Raw genomic sequence first — 15,941 nt, 5'->3', positions numbered from 1 at the left:
CAGTGAATTTCATCCTCAATCTTTCACACAAGTAAGCAACTCCCAAGATATAGGAAGTGGTCCATTATTTCCAGGATCTTGCCATAAACTTTCATGTTGGGAGACAAAGTAGTCCAGCGGGTACAGGATTTTGTCTTGCAAATGCTGAGCATAAGGCCTAACCTCTTCTGTTTGAATGACAACAACAGCTTGGATCTCAGCCTCCATGCATGCACAAACACAAGCACTGTATGCATATTGCAGGTCAAAGTTTGAAGTTTGAGTGAACTTCGTTTGAGAGAACAGCTATCACAAGTTATACAGTTACACATTATTCTCTACTATCAATGCCATTAAGGAATTATGCCACCTAGAATAGGAATGGGTATGGGTTGAAACAAATGAGAAGCAACTCAAAGAGAAACCTTCTAAAACAAAATGACCTCTGGCCACCCATCACTGACCTTTAATGACATCAAGCACCAGAGTAATCAATGACTCAAAAGTAAATAATACTGAAGAATCACTAATAACTACATTAAAGAAACATATCTGATTACTAAATGTAACCGGGTGACCATTGAATGCTATTCATTATCATTAAATAAAGTGCACTCAGGCATTCATCTGGGTAATGCAAGAATAGTTGTCTGTGCCTTTAAGTGGAGATGGTGACGTCATTACTCACGCACAGGATAACGGGGAGACCATTTTTCTTTCTGCTACAGGAGCTGGTGGGGCTTTGGGATCAAGTTCCCCCAGAGGTGCAAGGCATGGTGAAGAAAGGTGAGCATTAATTTACAATATCCATGTGAATACGTTTATGCTTGTTGGCGAATCGGGAATATCGGTAATTTGACGTTTTACATGTGGACGATTTAGATTTTCATGAGTAAAGGTCTCGACGGGTTGGATGGCGTGGCTTGCAAAGTTCCTTACCAGCCAAACAGGTTAGTCTTCCTGTAATTTAACTACCAGGCAATATCTTGTAAAAGTCATGCCAAAGTGTACCTTTTGTCTAACTTTACTGTATCATGACTGATTGTGCATGTAACCACGTCACGTGAATGTTTAGTCTCCGTTCAGAAGTTCAGCACGTGTACTAAAAAGTAGTAGACGTCTCAGATGAGATGTATTCGCTTACATTTGTCACTGCGATGTATAAGGTACAGGGTTGGGGGGGGATTCTAATGTTGTTTGCATTGTGTTCTTTCAGAATTGCTACTACTGTATTAGTACCGTATTAGTACTGTATCAGTTTTGTGCGATTTTCTTTGTATTTTTATACTGCATAAGCAATTGGTGGACACACCAGTGTATGGATCGAACGTTAAACAGAGATTGTAACAGCGGGATCTGATTGTAAAGTTCGTTCGTTTTGTTTTAAGATCCTTCTCTGGCACTTAAACATCTAAAATAGATAAAGGAAATAAAACCCAAAAAAGTAGTTGTTGTCTTGAGTGTGTACTTTTTCCCCGTGCCACAACATAAATATCACATATAATCCTACCTCAGTAATCTCTGTGATTGCCCCAACTGTGTTGCATCATCGTAAGCCTACAAAGAGAAAGAAAGCGTATTGGCTACCAACGCTAGATTTTTTTTTCAGATCTTAGTGTGAAAAATGCTTAAATACTAAATGCTTTGAAATGTTCTGAATGAATGGAGATCATATAATAATGTGGCAAATAAAATGTGAGAGGTGATAAATTACATCTTACATTAATAAATAACTACTATTTTAGTGTTGATTTATTATATTTTTAGATAAGACTGAACAAAAATACTATAATACATGAACAATTAATCATGGTTCAGAGTTCCCACTCAACTGAACTTCCTTTCCTGAATGCAGAGGGCATCAAGGAGGAGGCACAGGAGTCTTAAGACTTACACTCAACATTTTAAAGAATAGCTCTTCCCTTCTTACATCAGATTTCTGAACGATGCATGAACCCGTGAACACTACCTCACCTTTCCTCTTCTGCACTTTTATTATATCTCATAGTAATTTTTGTGACATATTTCAGTGATAATAAGCCTGATTCTGATTCAAGAGAAATCCCACAAGCTGAAAAGTACTGCTCTATCACTGCAACAGTTCTACAAATCCTAGATACTGAAAGAACCTGCTGCTAAAGAATGCTAGGTAAGGGACATCTCTTTCCACAAAATCCATCACCACAATGTGCCTAGTGATACACTTTGACATTGAGAATCTGAATATTAAATAGGAAGCAAGCTGCAGGGGAAGCATCACCAAAACAACTCAATTCGGATACAATCCTTTATTCTGTTTTAAGATGCCGAAGTACACATGTAGATTATTATTTTAGAATGGCTCTTGTATTTTTAACCACAAAGTATCTGGATCTTTAAATGTCCTTTTTTGTTGCCTGATGCTTGTTCAGTCAGGTTTCGCTATGTCACTATGTCATGCATTTGTTAGTTTGAGTTGTGAACACCTGTCCTAATGTAGGGTCTCAACCTGAAACATTGACATTTTGTCTCTACAGGTGCAGTTCAACCACCAAATTGCTCCAGCACTTTGGTTTTTGCTTCAGATTCCAGCATTTACTGTCTGTCATGTCTTAATTGTTTCTAATGTACTTACAACATACAACAGGCTGTGATTCAGCTCATTACCCACACCCAACACAGGAATTCCAACTGTGCCATCCTCCTTTTATTTCTCTGTAACCTTACAATTTATTTCCTCCACTTCCATCATTGCCCTTTGATTCCTTTGTCAATTACTTACATGGTAAACAATTATCCTACCAGCACATCATTGAGATGCGAGAGGAAACTGGAACAAACTGATGAAATGAAGAAGGGAGAATGTGCAACCCCATACAACCAGTTCCCAAGGTCAGGATCAAACTCAGGTACCTGGAGCTGAGGCAACAGCATTAATTGCTGCATCATATTGCAGACTGAATCAAGCACCATAATAGCTGCTTTGAAGATGCTGGAAGCCAAAATGCATTATCTACACCATCCTGACTGAAATTGATTCTAATTGCTTTACTTTATTGTCACCAAACAATGATACTAGAGCATACAATCATCACAGCGATATTTGATTCTGCTGAGAGAAGGTAGCTACCCTCAAGTACAATCGAGGAACAACTGTGCAGGCGGCACATGGATGTCAGTGAGTTAGACCAATGGGAAGAGTTTAGAAAGAAGACAGCTTTATAGAGTGGGTGCTTGGTTGGGGGGGGAGAGAGGGGGGGAGAGAGGGGGGGGAGAGAGGGGGGGGAGAGAGGGGGGAGAGAGGGGGGAGAGAGGGGGAGAGAGGGGGAGAGAGGGGGGAGAGAGGGGGGAGAGAGGGGGGAGAGAGGGGGGGGGCGAGAGGGGGGCGAGAGGGGGGAGAGAGGGGGGAGAGAGGGGGGAGAGAGGGGGGAGAGAGGGGGGAGAGAGGGGGGAGAGAGGGGGGAGAGAGGGGGGAGAGAGGGGGGAGAGAGGGGGAGAGAGGGGGAGAGAGGGGGAGAGAGGGGGGAGAGAGGGGGGAGAGAGGGGGGAGAGAGGGGGGAGAGAGGGGGGAGAGAGGGGGGAGAGAGGGGGGAGAGAGGGGGGGAGAGAGGGGGGAGAGATAACAGGTCAAGGCGAGGCAAGTTACTTGTGAAGGATAGGAAAAGGAAGTACGTCTGTGAGGCTGGTGTTCTGTACTGGGTGTCAGATGTGGGACATCCGGGAGACTCCCAGCCCCCCGACGGTCACAACTGTGCCATGTGCGTTGAGGTGCAGCTCCTTAGGGGCCGGGTTAGGGAATGGAGATTCAGCTTGGTGACTTTCATTTGGTCAGGAAAAGTGAGGAGGTGATAGAGAGGAGCTATAGGCAAATAGTCACACTGGGCTTCGAGGGACAGGCAAGTGGGTAACAATCAAGAGAGAGAAGGGCAGCTGACAGATACTAGAGAGTACCCTTGGGACTGACCCCCTTAACAATAAGTACTCTTGTTTGAGTACTATTGGGGGTGGTGACCTACCTGGGGGAAGCAACAGTGGCCGTGCCTCTGGCTCAAAAGGGTAGGGAAAGGAAAAGGATGGCAGCAGTGATAGGAAACTCTATAGTTAAGGGGTCAGACAGGCAATTCTGTGGACACATGAAAGAAACGCGGATAGTAGTTTGCGTCCCAGTTGCCAGAGCCCAGGATGCTTCTAATTCCATCCACTACATCTTGAAATGGGAGGGTGAAATGGGAGGTCATGGTACATATTGGTACCAATGACATAGATAGGAAAAGGGAGGAGGTCCTGAAAACAGATAACAGCGAGTTAGGAAGGAAGTTGAGAAGCAGGACCACAAAAGGGAATAATCTTGACTGCCTATGTCACGCGACAGTGAGTATTAGTATGGAGTGAGGTGGAGGAAAAATGCCTGGCTGAGGGATTGGAGCAGGGAATTCAGATTTCTGGATCATTGGGACCTCTTTTGAGGCAGGCGTGGCCTGTACAAAAAAGACGAGTTGCACTTGAATCCCAGGGGGACCAATATCCTGGCAGGGAGGTTTGCTAAGGCTATTGGGAAGTTTAAACTAGAATCACTGGGGGGTGGGAACTGAACTGAAGAGACAGAGGAAGGGGTGGTTGGCTCACAAAGAGAGAAAGAGAGGGAGGATAGGCAGGTGATAGAGAAGGGATGCTCAGATTGATGGTTTAAGATACGTCTATTTTAATGCGAGGAATATCATGAACAAAGCGGATGAACTTAGAGCGTAAATCAGTACGTGGAGCTATGATGTTGTGGCCATTACAGAGACTTGGATGCCTCAGGGGCAGGAATGACTACTTCAAGTGCCAGGCTTTAGATGTTTCAGAAAGGACAGAGAGGGAAGTAAAAGAAGTTGGGTACGGCATGGCACTGCTGATCAGAGATAGTATCATGGCCGCAGAAAAGGAAGAAGTCATGGAGAGATTGTCTACTGAGTCTCTGTGGGTGGAAGTTAGGAACAGCAAGCGGTCAATAACTCTACTGGGTGTTTTTTTATATACCATCCAATAGTAACAGGGACATGAAGAAGCAGATAGGGAGACAGATTCTGGAAAGATGCAATAATAACAGGGTTGTCATGTTGGGAGATTTTAATTTCCCAAATATTGATTGGTATCTCCCTAAAGCAAGGGGTTTAGATGGGGTGGAGTTTGTTAGGTGTGTTCAGTAAGGTTTCTTGACACAATATGTAGATAAGCCTACAAGAGGAGAAGCTGTACTTGATCTGATATTGGGAAAAGAACCTGGTCAGGTGTCTGGTCTCTCAGCAGGAGAGCATTTTGGAGATAAAGATCACAATTCTATCTCCTTTACCATAGCATTGGAGATGGATAGGAACAGACAGGTTAGGAAAGTGTTTAATTGGAGTAAGGGGAAATATGAAGCAATCAGGCAGGAACTTGGAAGCATAAATTGGGAACAGATGTTCTCAGGAAAATGTACGACAGAAATGTGGCAAATGTTCAGATGATACTTGCGTAGTGTTCTGCATAGGTATGTTCCAATGAGACAGGGAAAGGATGGTAGGTTACAGGAACCGTGGTGTACAAAAGACAGTTGAAAATCTAGTCAAGAAGAAAAAAAAGCTTACAAAAGGTTCAAAAAACTAGGTAATGATAGAGATCTAGAAGATTATAAGGCTAGCAGGAAGGAGTTTAAGAATGATATTATGAGAACCAGAAGGGGCCAATGAGAAGGCCTTGGCAAGCAGGATTAAGGAAAACCCCAAGGCATTTTACAAGTATGTGAAGAGCAAGAGGATTCAGAATTGGCTTGCCTGCAGAAGGTAGAGGGTCGTGGTGGAGGGAGTACATTCGGATTGGAGGGTTGTGACTAGTGGTGTCCCACAAGGATCAGTTCTGGGACCCCTACTTTTCCTGATTTTTATTAACGACCTGGATGTGGGGGTAGAAGAGTGGGTTGGCAAGTTTGCAGATGTCACAAAGGTTGGTGGTGTTGTGGATAATGTAGAGGATTGTTGAAGATTGCAGAGAGACATTGATAGGATGCAGAAGTGGGCTGAGAAGTGGCAGATGGAGTTCAACCCAGAGAAGTGTGAGGTGATACACTTTGGAAGGACAAATTCCAAGGCAGAGTATAAAGTAAATGGCAGGATACTTGGGAGTGTGGAGGAGCAGAGGGATCTGGGGGTACATGTCCACAGATCCCTGAAAGTTACTTCACAGGTAGATAGGGTAGTTAAGAAGGCTTATGGGGTGTTAGCTTTCATAAGTCGAGGGATAGATTTTAAGAGTCGCAAGGTAATGATGTAGCTCTATAAAACTCTGGTTAGGCCACACTTGGAGTACTGTGTCCAGTTCTGGTCGCCTCACTATAGGAAGGATGTGGAAGCATTGCAAAGGGTACAGAGGAGATTTACCAGGATGCTGCCTGGTTTAGAGAGTATGCATTATGATCAGAGGTTAAGAGAGCTAGGGCTTTACTCTTTGGAGAGAAGGAGGATGAGAGGAGACATGATAGAGGTATACAAGATATTAAGAGGAATAGATAGAGTGGACAGCCAGTGCCTCTTCCCCAGGGCACCACTGCTCAATAGAAGTGGACATGGCTTTAATGTAAGGGATCAGAAGTTCAAGGGGGATATTAGAGGAAAGTTTTTTACTCAGAAAGTGGTTGGTGCGTGGAATGAACTGCCTGAGTCTGTGGCGAAGGCAGATACACTAGTGAAATTTAAGAGACTACTAGACAGGTATATGGAGGAATTTAAGCTGGGGGTATATATATGGGAGGCAGTGTTTAAGGGTCAGCACAGCACTGTGGGCCAAAGGGCCTGTACTGTGCTGTACTATTCTATGTTCTATAAGTAGTGAGAGAATAGGACCAATCAAGTGTGAAAGTGGAAAAGTGGGTAAGGAACCGGAGGAGATAGTGTAGGTACTTAATGAATACTTTGCTTCAGAATTCACTACAGAAAAGGACCCTGGCGATGTCGGGATGACTTGCAGCAGACCGAAAAGCTTGAGTATATAGACATTTAGAAAGAGGATGTGCTAGAGCATTTGGAAAGCATCAAGTTGGATAAGTCACAGGGACCAGACGAGATATACCCCAGGCTACTGTGTGAGGCAAGGGAGGAGATTGCTGAGCCTCTGGCAATGATCTTTGCATCATCAATGGGGACGGGAGAGGTTCCAGAGGATTGGAGGGCTGAAGATGTTGGTTCCCTTATTCAAGAAAAGGAGTAGCCCAAGAAATTACAGACCAGTGAATCTTACTTCAGTGATTGTTAAGCTGATGGAGAAGATCCTGAGAGGCAGGATTTATGAACATTTGGAGAGGCATAATATGATTAGGAACAGTCAGCATGGCTTTGTCATGCAGGTCATGCCTTACAATCCTGACTGAAATTTTTGTGGATGTGACTTTGAGGATGAAGGTAGAGCAGTAGATGTAGTGTATATGGATTTCAGCAAGGCATTTGACAAGGTACTCATGCAAGGCTTATTGAGAAAGTAAGGAGGCATGGGATCCAAGGGGACCTTGTTTTGTGGATCCAGAATTGGCTTGCCCACAGAAGGCAAATAGTGGTTGTAGATGGGTCATATTCTGCACGGAGGTCGGTGACCAGCAGTGTGCCTCGGGGATCTGTTCTGGGATCTCTTCTCTTCGTGATTTTTATAAATGATCTGGATGAGGAAGTGGAGGGATGGATTAGTAAATTTGCTGATGACACAAAGATTGGGGTGTTGTGGATAGTGTGGAGGGCTGTCAGAGGTTACGGCGAGACATTGATAGGTTGCAAAACTGGGCTGAGAAGTGGCAGATGGAGTTCAACCCAGATAAGTGTGAGGTGGTTCATTTTGGTAGATCAAATATGATGGCAGAATATAGTATTAATGGTAAGACTACTGGCAGTGTGGAGGATCAGAGGGATCTTGGGGTCTGTGTCCATAGGACACTTAAAGCTGCTGTGCAGGTTGACTGTGTGGTTAAGGTGGCATATGGTGCATTGGCCTTCATCAACCGTGGGATTGAGTTCAAGAGCCGAGAGGTAATGTTACAGCTGTACAGAACCGCAGTCAGACCCCATTTGGAGTACCGTGCTCAGTTTTGGTCACCTCAGTGCAGGAAGAATGAGCAAACTATAGAAAGGGTGCAGAGGGGGTTTGCCTGGATTGGGGAGCATGCCTTATGAGAATAGGTTGAATGAGTTTGGCCTTTTCTCCTTGGAGCAACAGAGGAGAGGTGACCTGACAGAGGTGTACAAGATGATGAGAGGCATTGATCATATGGATAGGCAGCCTTTTTCCCTCAACTGAAATGGCTAACATGAGGAGGCACAGATTTAAGGTGCTTGGAAGTAGGCACAGAGGGGATGTCAGGGGTAAGTTTTTTTTAAAAAAACGCAGAGTGGTGAATGCGTGGAATGGGCTGCCGGTGACTGTGGTGTAGGCGGATACAATAGGGTCTTTTAGGAGGCTCCTGGACAGGTACACGGAGCTTAGAAAAATAGAGGGCTATGGGTATCCCTAGGTAATTTCTAAAGTAAGTACATGTTTGACACAGCATTGTGGGCCGAAGGATCTGTATTGTGCTGTAGGTTTTCAATGTTCTACGTACAAAGAAACAGCTTTCAAATGAACTACAGAAGCCTGCTTCTCTATGTATGGCACTATTCAAAAGCAATTCTTGCACCAAAGCAAGCTACAGCCAAACATGCACTGAATGTTTCTATTCATGATAAGGTGTCTCCATGCAGTTTCGTGCAGGTCACATGCACTGAGGTTTAGCAAGGAACTTATGTGTATGCCATATTCATGCAGAAAGTACTTAATGATCAAGTCTTGACAAATTCTATCATATAGCACACAATTTTTTGTAGTACATAATAGAATTAAACATTGAAGGAACTACTGAATAGACTAATGGATGATAAAAAAAAGGGCTATGTGGGAAGGAAGGGTTAGATTGATCTTGGAGTAGGTTAAAAGGCTAATATCTTGTTATCTACCTTCCTGAGAGGCAGAAATCCCAATCATGCTAGTCCCACAATTAGGCCTGAACCTACCATGAAGCATGAGGAAAAAAGACCTGTCTGCGCAGCAAATTGGTGATAAACAAGACTCAACTATTAAGATCAAGTGTAATTGACACTGGAAATAACAAAAGAGAAATTTCAGGAATTCTGAATGACTTATTGCAAAAAAAATTCTCAAATCCTCATATTGGTACAGAAGAAAAAAAATATACAAGAGCTTTTAAATTCCAGTGAAACTTTAAATAAAAATTCAAATTCCTTTCCCAATTACCTCTAATTTCAGCTACTAAAAATCAGAATAAAACAAAATCATATTTACTATCACTTATCCTTTGTTCTACAAGACTATGTCAATATCGCAGCTCATACCAGAGTCTTCACCTGCTGTTGATTTTTCATATGCAATTGAAAACGTTTGGTTTTAGGTATCAGCTGAATAACAGGAGATGAACTTCCTAGAACAAATAGGAAAGGTTAATATTCACTTTTGCAGGCAGTAGTACATTTCAAATAATATGTTTCAAAAAGGGCAGTTGCAAGACAAGAGTGAAGGGCTTTGGTATTTTTATTGGAAGTATGCAGAAGAAGTTGAATTTCCCCAAAGAATAGATCAAAACTAAGGATACACACTTTCTAGAAAAGCTATCAGCTCACTGGCACTAACATATATAATGAGCTCTCAGCAGATACAAGAGAATTCCTGATCTGGTGAATCTGGCCATAAAAGCAAGGCCTTCTTGTGGGAGGAATGTGAACAGAAAAAAAAACACAGAAAATAGAGATGATATACAAACTCAACCGTATTACCTCTAAATGGGGCTTCTTTCCCTGAAGTGAAATCACTTGTATGGTACAGCTGAAAAGCATTTTTGTGAATAAATAGCATCCTACATGAAAACAAAATAAAATTACAGTAAGGGAAATATTTGACAAGATGCAACGTAATTAGAAGCATACAAATTATATTCTTAAATAGCTATCGAATTGTACATGAAGAAAACTGCATGTCGGCATACCATACCTATGCCAATCATTTTTGTCCCAACAAAGCAGTATATTTCTATACAAATCCTCAGTTAAATGCCTTGCTTATTCAAATCCCTGTTTAAAAGTCCCTTAAGTGTTTTCATCACCTCCACTGGCAACTACGTAGTTCTATTTCTCATCCATCCTCTCGGTAAGAAAAACTTCCCTTTCAAATTCTCCTTAAAACTCCCTCCTCTTATTTAAAAATCTATGCCCTCTTTTTTGACATTCCAACATTGGGAAATTGATCCTGACTGAGCTAATTGTGCTACCTGCTTTGAAAGCCTGAATTGTTACGTCTAACAAATTTGTCAAAGGAACAACTACTCTATAAAAACTTTGTGATTATTTAACTATAAAACAAAGGGTATATCTGAGAGCGCTAAGAAATGATGTTGTCAAATGACAGCTTACAGACTCCAGAAGTACTTGCCAAAGTTCTGAATCCTCCAAGAGAACCCCAACTTTCTCATGGGGTTTGGCGGCTTGCATGTCTTAATGACCTGGAAAGCTATTTTGGCTGGAGTTAGGGCCTTGTGCTTTGACTCTTAGTAGGGTCACCCATGCCAAAAAGGTCAAAGGGTGGAGTCTAGACTAAGGGTGGTCCAAAGGTCTTCCAGATTCAAGGATTCAGCTCAGGACTAACAACTCCAACTGGTCAAAAATAATGTTACAGAAACAGCAATGAAGAATCCATATATACAGAGATGGAGGACCTTCACTGCTGCCCGAACACCAGCAATGTAACAGGCAATAAGTCCTGGATGGAACTAAGCAATTCCCTGCAGCAAAAAGCAACCTGAATTACTCTGCTTCTTTTAAAAACCTTAAAGTGCCTAAGAAATTATTAAGCATTCTCTATCCCTTTGTTTGTCCCATTATTTGTCGTAGATTTGCATCATTATCGCAGTCATAGAGTTACAAGCAGAGAAACAGGTCTTCAGCCCAACAGTTTCATGCTGACCAAGTTCCTTATCCATGTTAGTCCCATTTGACAGCATTTGGCCCATAACTTCTAGACCTTTCCAATCCTTGTACCCGCCCAACTGTTGTTTAAAAGCTGTTTTTGCAATGCCTCAACCCACTTCCTCTGGCAGCTCACTCCACAATGATACCATCCGCAGGTCCCTCCAGTTCTTGATTCCCCAACTCTGATGACAAAGACTGAGTATTTTCATCCTATGCCCATCATGGATTTTACACCCTTTAGTTCCCTACACTAAGGAATAAGAATCTAGCCTGCCTATAACTCAATCTTTTGAGTCCTGGCAACATCCTTGCAAATATTTTCTGCACTTTCTTGTTTAATAAAATATTTCCTGTAACAGCACAACCAAAACTGAATGCAAAACTCTAAGAGTGGCTTCATGAGCATCCTATACAACTGCACCAAAACCTCCCAGCTTTTACAGAATGCCCTGATTTATAAAGGTCAGATGGCAAAAGCCTTCACCAACTACCTGTGACTTCTTTCAGTGAAACATGTATGTGTAGTCCAAGGTTCCTCTGTTCACTGTGATAGCTCCACCTGCATTTGACTTTCCAGACTGCAACACCTTTCACTTATCTCAATTAAGCTCCATTTGTCATTCCTCAGCCCACTTAACTTTCCCAGTAATTTTTGATAATCTTCTTCATTCTCCAACATTCCACCTATTTTAATGTCATCTGCAAACTTACTAATCATCAACTGTACAATACTATACAAATCATCTCTCTAGATTTAACCTATCTCATCACAATTTACCAGGAATCTTACAAAAATCTCCATTTTTCTACCCAAGTTCAGCTGAAGAATCCCTACATTTGCAGTTCTGATGAAACAGGATTGACCCAAAACATTGATCCTGTATCTATCCACAGATATTTCTTTAGCATCTAAATAATTCCATTTTTTAAATTTTAGATTACTGATACCTACAGCATCTTAAATTAGAAATCTTGCTTTATAATAGTGCTCAAGAGACAAAGAAAATCCCCATCTTTGTTAATAGTTATAAAAGCATTTGGCAACACAACAGATATAAACAGATAATGTATAGAACAAATATTGGATTAGTTTGATAATGCATTATATTAAGCTAACATTTCAATTCTCAGAGATATTACTTTCTCCAATTAAACATAAGGAAACCAAAGACTATCCTTAGAATCAGCATCACCTCACCACAAATTTATTCATCACCTTGATCAATGTCACTAGTTGGACTAAACTGCCTGCACCTTTACTGGACTTCATTTTGAAGCGAACAGTTCATATTCCGTCCAATACAATTTCCACTTCCACTTTGGAGCAGAAACAATTACTGCTGTTAATCTCAAATCCTCCAGTGCTGTATCTGTTGACTCTACATATAATGATTCCAATCAATTAATAGCCAGCATCTCACCTTTCACCATGTATAAACCACCAAATTACACAAACAGCAGCCCATACAAAACTCATAGGTAGACCTTCTTCCCCATCAATTTCCTTGCTATCAGGACTCAGATGAGAAATGGGGGAGCATAAGGAAGGGGGCAGTTAAGAGTAGTTGATATCAGATTTATAGATCTGATGGGCTTAATGGCTCCATTCTGTGCTACAACTCTACACAAGCTGATAACCAAATAGAAAATGCTGAGAAATCCTCTGCTGAAACTGCCTTGTAGAAACACAAGATGACATTCCTTGACATTAAGTTTTAGGAGACCAAAGTCAGAAGCTGCAGCAAGGTGGAAAATTAAAGCAATGGAACCACCCCACCCCCCATAATTCCCTTAAATACTATAAATTTACTGATAGTGCTGTAGTGGTTAGTGCAACACTCTATAGTACAAGTGACCTGGGTTCAGTTCCCACCACTATCTGTAGAGTTTGTATGTTCTCTGTGACCATTGAGTTTCCTCTGAGTGCTCAGGGTTTCCTTTCACAGTCCAAAGACGTACTGGTTGGTATGTGAATTGGTCATTGCAAGTTGTCCCAAGATTAGGCTTGCGTTAAATCAGGGTTGTTGGGCATTGCAGCCCGAAGGGCCTATTCCATGCTGTATCTCAATAACTGAATATAAATAAATGAACTCAATGATTGAAAAATTAGGATTATGCTTGAAAAATGTATGACATGGCCCCCAATACAGGAATCCTTTTTTGCATTCAGTTTCTCCATATAAAATCAGCAAGATCAACATGAAATCCCACTGGAGTACACATCAGGAGAGCAGGTACAAGGCCAGAAAAAACGGTGTCCTAGACCAAATGGCCCCTTTGGAATTCAGGGATTAAGAGCAAAATCCACTTTCTCAAATTCAGATCAGTTTATTGGCAGATATACCAGGGTGCAATTAAATTTATTGCTGACATGAAATTCAGAGTAACGATTAGCACAAAGCCAGACAAATGGTGAGAAATTCAGCAAATCCAAAGTCGAAGTTGCCCCAAAACGTGGACACTTGTACATTTCCATCGTACCAGCTGAGTTCCTCCAGCATTTTGTGGGTGTTGCAAAGTCTGTAATGCTGTATAAGGTTATTAGAAAACGGATGGTCTCGGTAGGGAAGGCGGCCAAAATATGAAGCCCAATATCCTAGTTCTCAGCAAGTGCATAAGTCTAATACATGAAAGATGAAGACATAAAGGAGAGGCAAATATTTTAGAGAAACTGGGTGACTCGAAGGCAGCCGCGGAATAGAAATAGTAAGCATGGAATGGGCGAGGCTTTGCTGTTGGTTAGCGGCTGTCACAGAGATGAAGGGAAAGGCGGGCGTGAGGGGCGAAGCCGAATCGCACGCGGCCTAACACGCATACCGCGCCCACAAAATGCCGCTGGAACACAGCAGGCCAGGCAGCATCGATAGGGAGAAGCGGGCCGAGACCCCTCGTCAGGACCGCGCCACGTTTTCCTCAGCATTCGCACACCTGTCCAGGTGTCGGTCCTCCGCCTCGTCTTCACTCTCCTGGACTGATCCCTCCACTATCGTCTCGTCGCTTTCGCTATCCGACACCGACCGGCTCTCCATCTCCCAGTCCGACTTCGACCCCCCAGCACCGGCACCGGCAACCGAGCGGGCACCGCAGCCACGCGCGGGTCGGGGCCGCCAGTGAGCATGCGCGTTTGTACAGCGCCGTTCCCCTCTCTCAGCGGGCCCGACTGGCAGGTAAATTACCACCGATCAGTTAGTAGTGATTGCGCACAAGAATTATGGTGGATTTGGCAAATTTTCCAAAATTTAAACGATGTATATTGATTGTTTTAATCGGATTTGTTTGAAGTGGCTTTATGGGGGGCATTGACAGGTATGAACGTGCTTTAGGGGGTGTTGGGAAATACTGCCCCAGCTCGAGCATTGAGCTGACGTTGTGCTATAAAATCATTCTCAATTTCAGCATTACTGATAGAAATAGGCGAAGTACCTTTACATCTACACAGATTACAGTTAGCAATGGTTTGTTGGGTTAACACAAGAGGACATAAAGTAGTCATTCAATAATGGCAGCATTAGTGGAGGGTTGGGAGCACTTTATTCGTAAGGTCTTTAGTTTTGGGTGGATTGGAAATGAATGGACACAAAAAATACCCTAAAAAAGTGGATACAACCCACGGGTAAAGCCTTCCCCATTATTGAGCACATCTAATAGGAGCAGTGTCATAGGAAAGCCATATCCATCATCAAGGACCACCACCATCCTGGGCATGCTCTCTCTTGTGCTGCCATCAGCAAGGATATACAGGAGCTCAAGTCCCACACCGCCAGGTGCAGGGCCAATTATTACCCTTCAACCATCAGTCTCTTGAACCAGTTGGATAACTATTCAACTTCACTCACCCCAGTACCGAACTGTCCCACAACCTATAAGCTCATTTTCAAGGACTCTTCATCTCATGCTCTGGATATTTATTGCTTGTTTATTATTATTTCTTGCTTTCTCCATTTGTGCAGTTTGGTTGTCTTTCTTTGTGTACAGCTTTTCACTGATACTGTTCTGTTTCTTTGTGTATTTTCTGTGAATGCTTACAAGAAAGTGAATCTCACTTTCTAAATGTACGTGGTGACATTTATGTCCAGAGGTCCAATCAGCATCAGGAGCACAGCACTTCGAAGAGTTTACTCGCAGGTCAGAGAAATTAGTATAAAAGGAAAGCTTCCTGGGTGTTCAGACATTCCAGACATTCAATGGGAGCATGAAACCACGAATTAAATAAAAGTACAGAAGGGGCAAACAGGGCAGCCATTGTCGGGAATAGGCCAGCAGTCAAGAGGCTTTGATAAGAAGAGGCTGAGCCCAAAAAAAAACAGGTTAGAAGATTTGGTCTTGGTTGCCCATTGTACGATACCGGCAGGACAGCAAATATGGCAGTAGAATGCGCCTCCTGTAGGATGTGGGAATTCATGGACCCTGATAATCTCCCTGATGATTACACCTGTGGGAAGTACAGCCAACTCCAGCTCATGAAAGGTCCCATTAAGGGGCTGGAGCTGGATGAATTTGGGATCATTCGGGACAGGGAGGGAGGCAAAAGAGGTGGGGGAGTGTGGCACTGCTAATCAGGGATGGAATCACGGCTGCAGAAAAGGAGGAAGTCATGGAGGGATTTTCTACTGAGTCATTGTGGGTGGAAGTCAGAAACAGAAAGGGGGCAATAATTCTACTCAGTGTTTTTATAGACCCCCCCAATAGTGACAGAGGCATCAAGGAGCAGATAGGGAGGCAGATTCTGGAATGGTGCAATAATAATAGTTGTTGTGATGGAGGACTTTAACTTCCTAATATTGACTGGCATCTCCTTAGAGCAAGGAGATGGGGTGTTGTTTGTTAGGTGTGTTCAGGAAGGTTTCCTGAAGCAGTATGTCGATAAGCCAACTAGAGGAGTGGCTGTACTTGATCTGGTTTTGGGAAATGAACCGAGCCAGGTGTCAAATCTCTTGGTGGGAAAGCATTTTGGTGGTGGTGGTCACT

At 42.8% G+C, this 15,941-nt stretch overlaps 1 protein-coding gene across 1 annotated transcript in view; it reads right to left on the bottom strand.

The window, feature by feature from the left end:
- Nucleotides 1–14,000, bottom strand: part of LOC140728712 (uncharacterized) — a 93,560-nt gene extending 79,560 nt beyond the window's left edge. The window contains exons 1-3 of the mRNA XM_073047673.1: nt 13,902–14,000; nt 9,298–9,433; nt 1,490–1,536 (exon numbers count right to left, since the gene is read on the bottom strand). The gene's annotated coding sequence lies outside the window, so the exon portion shown is untranslated. The remainder of the gene's footprint in view (nt 1–1,489; nt 1,537–9,297; nt 9,434–13,901) is intronic.
- Nucleotides 14,001–15,941: the final 1,941 nt, after the last annotated feature.

Source organism: Hemitrygon akajei, chromosome 6, assembly GCF_048418815.1.
Source record: "Hemitrygon akajei chromosome 6, sHemAka1.3, whole genome shotgun sequence".
Lineage (NCBI taxonomy): Eukaryota > Metazoa > Chordata > Chondrichthyes > Myliobatiformes > Dasyatidae > Hemitrygon > Hemitrygon akajei.
The sequence above is the reverse complement of the archived record's forward strand: the minus strand, read 5'-3'. Positions and strand labels throughout refer to the sequence as shown.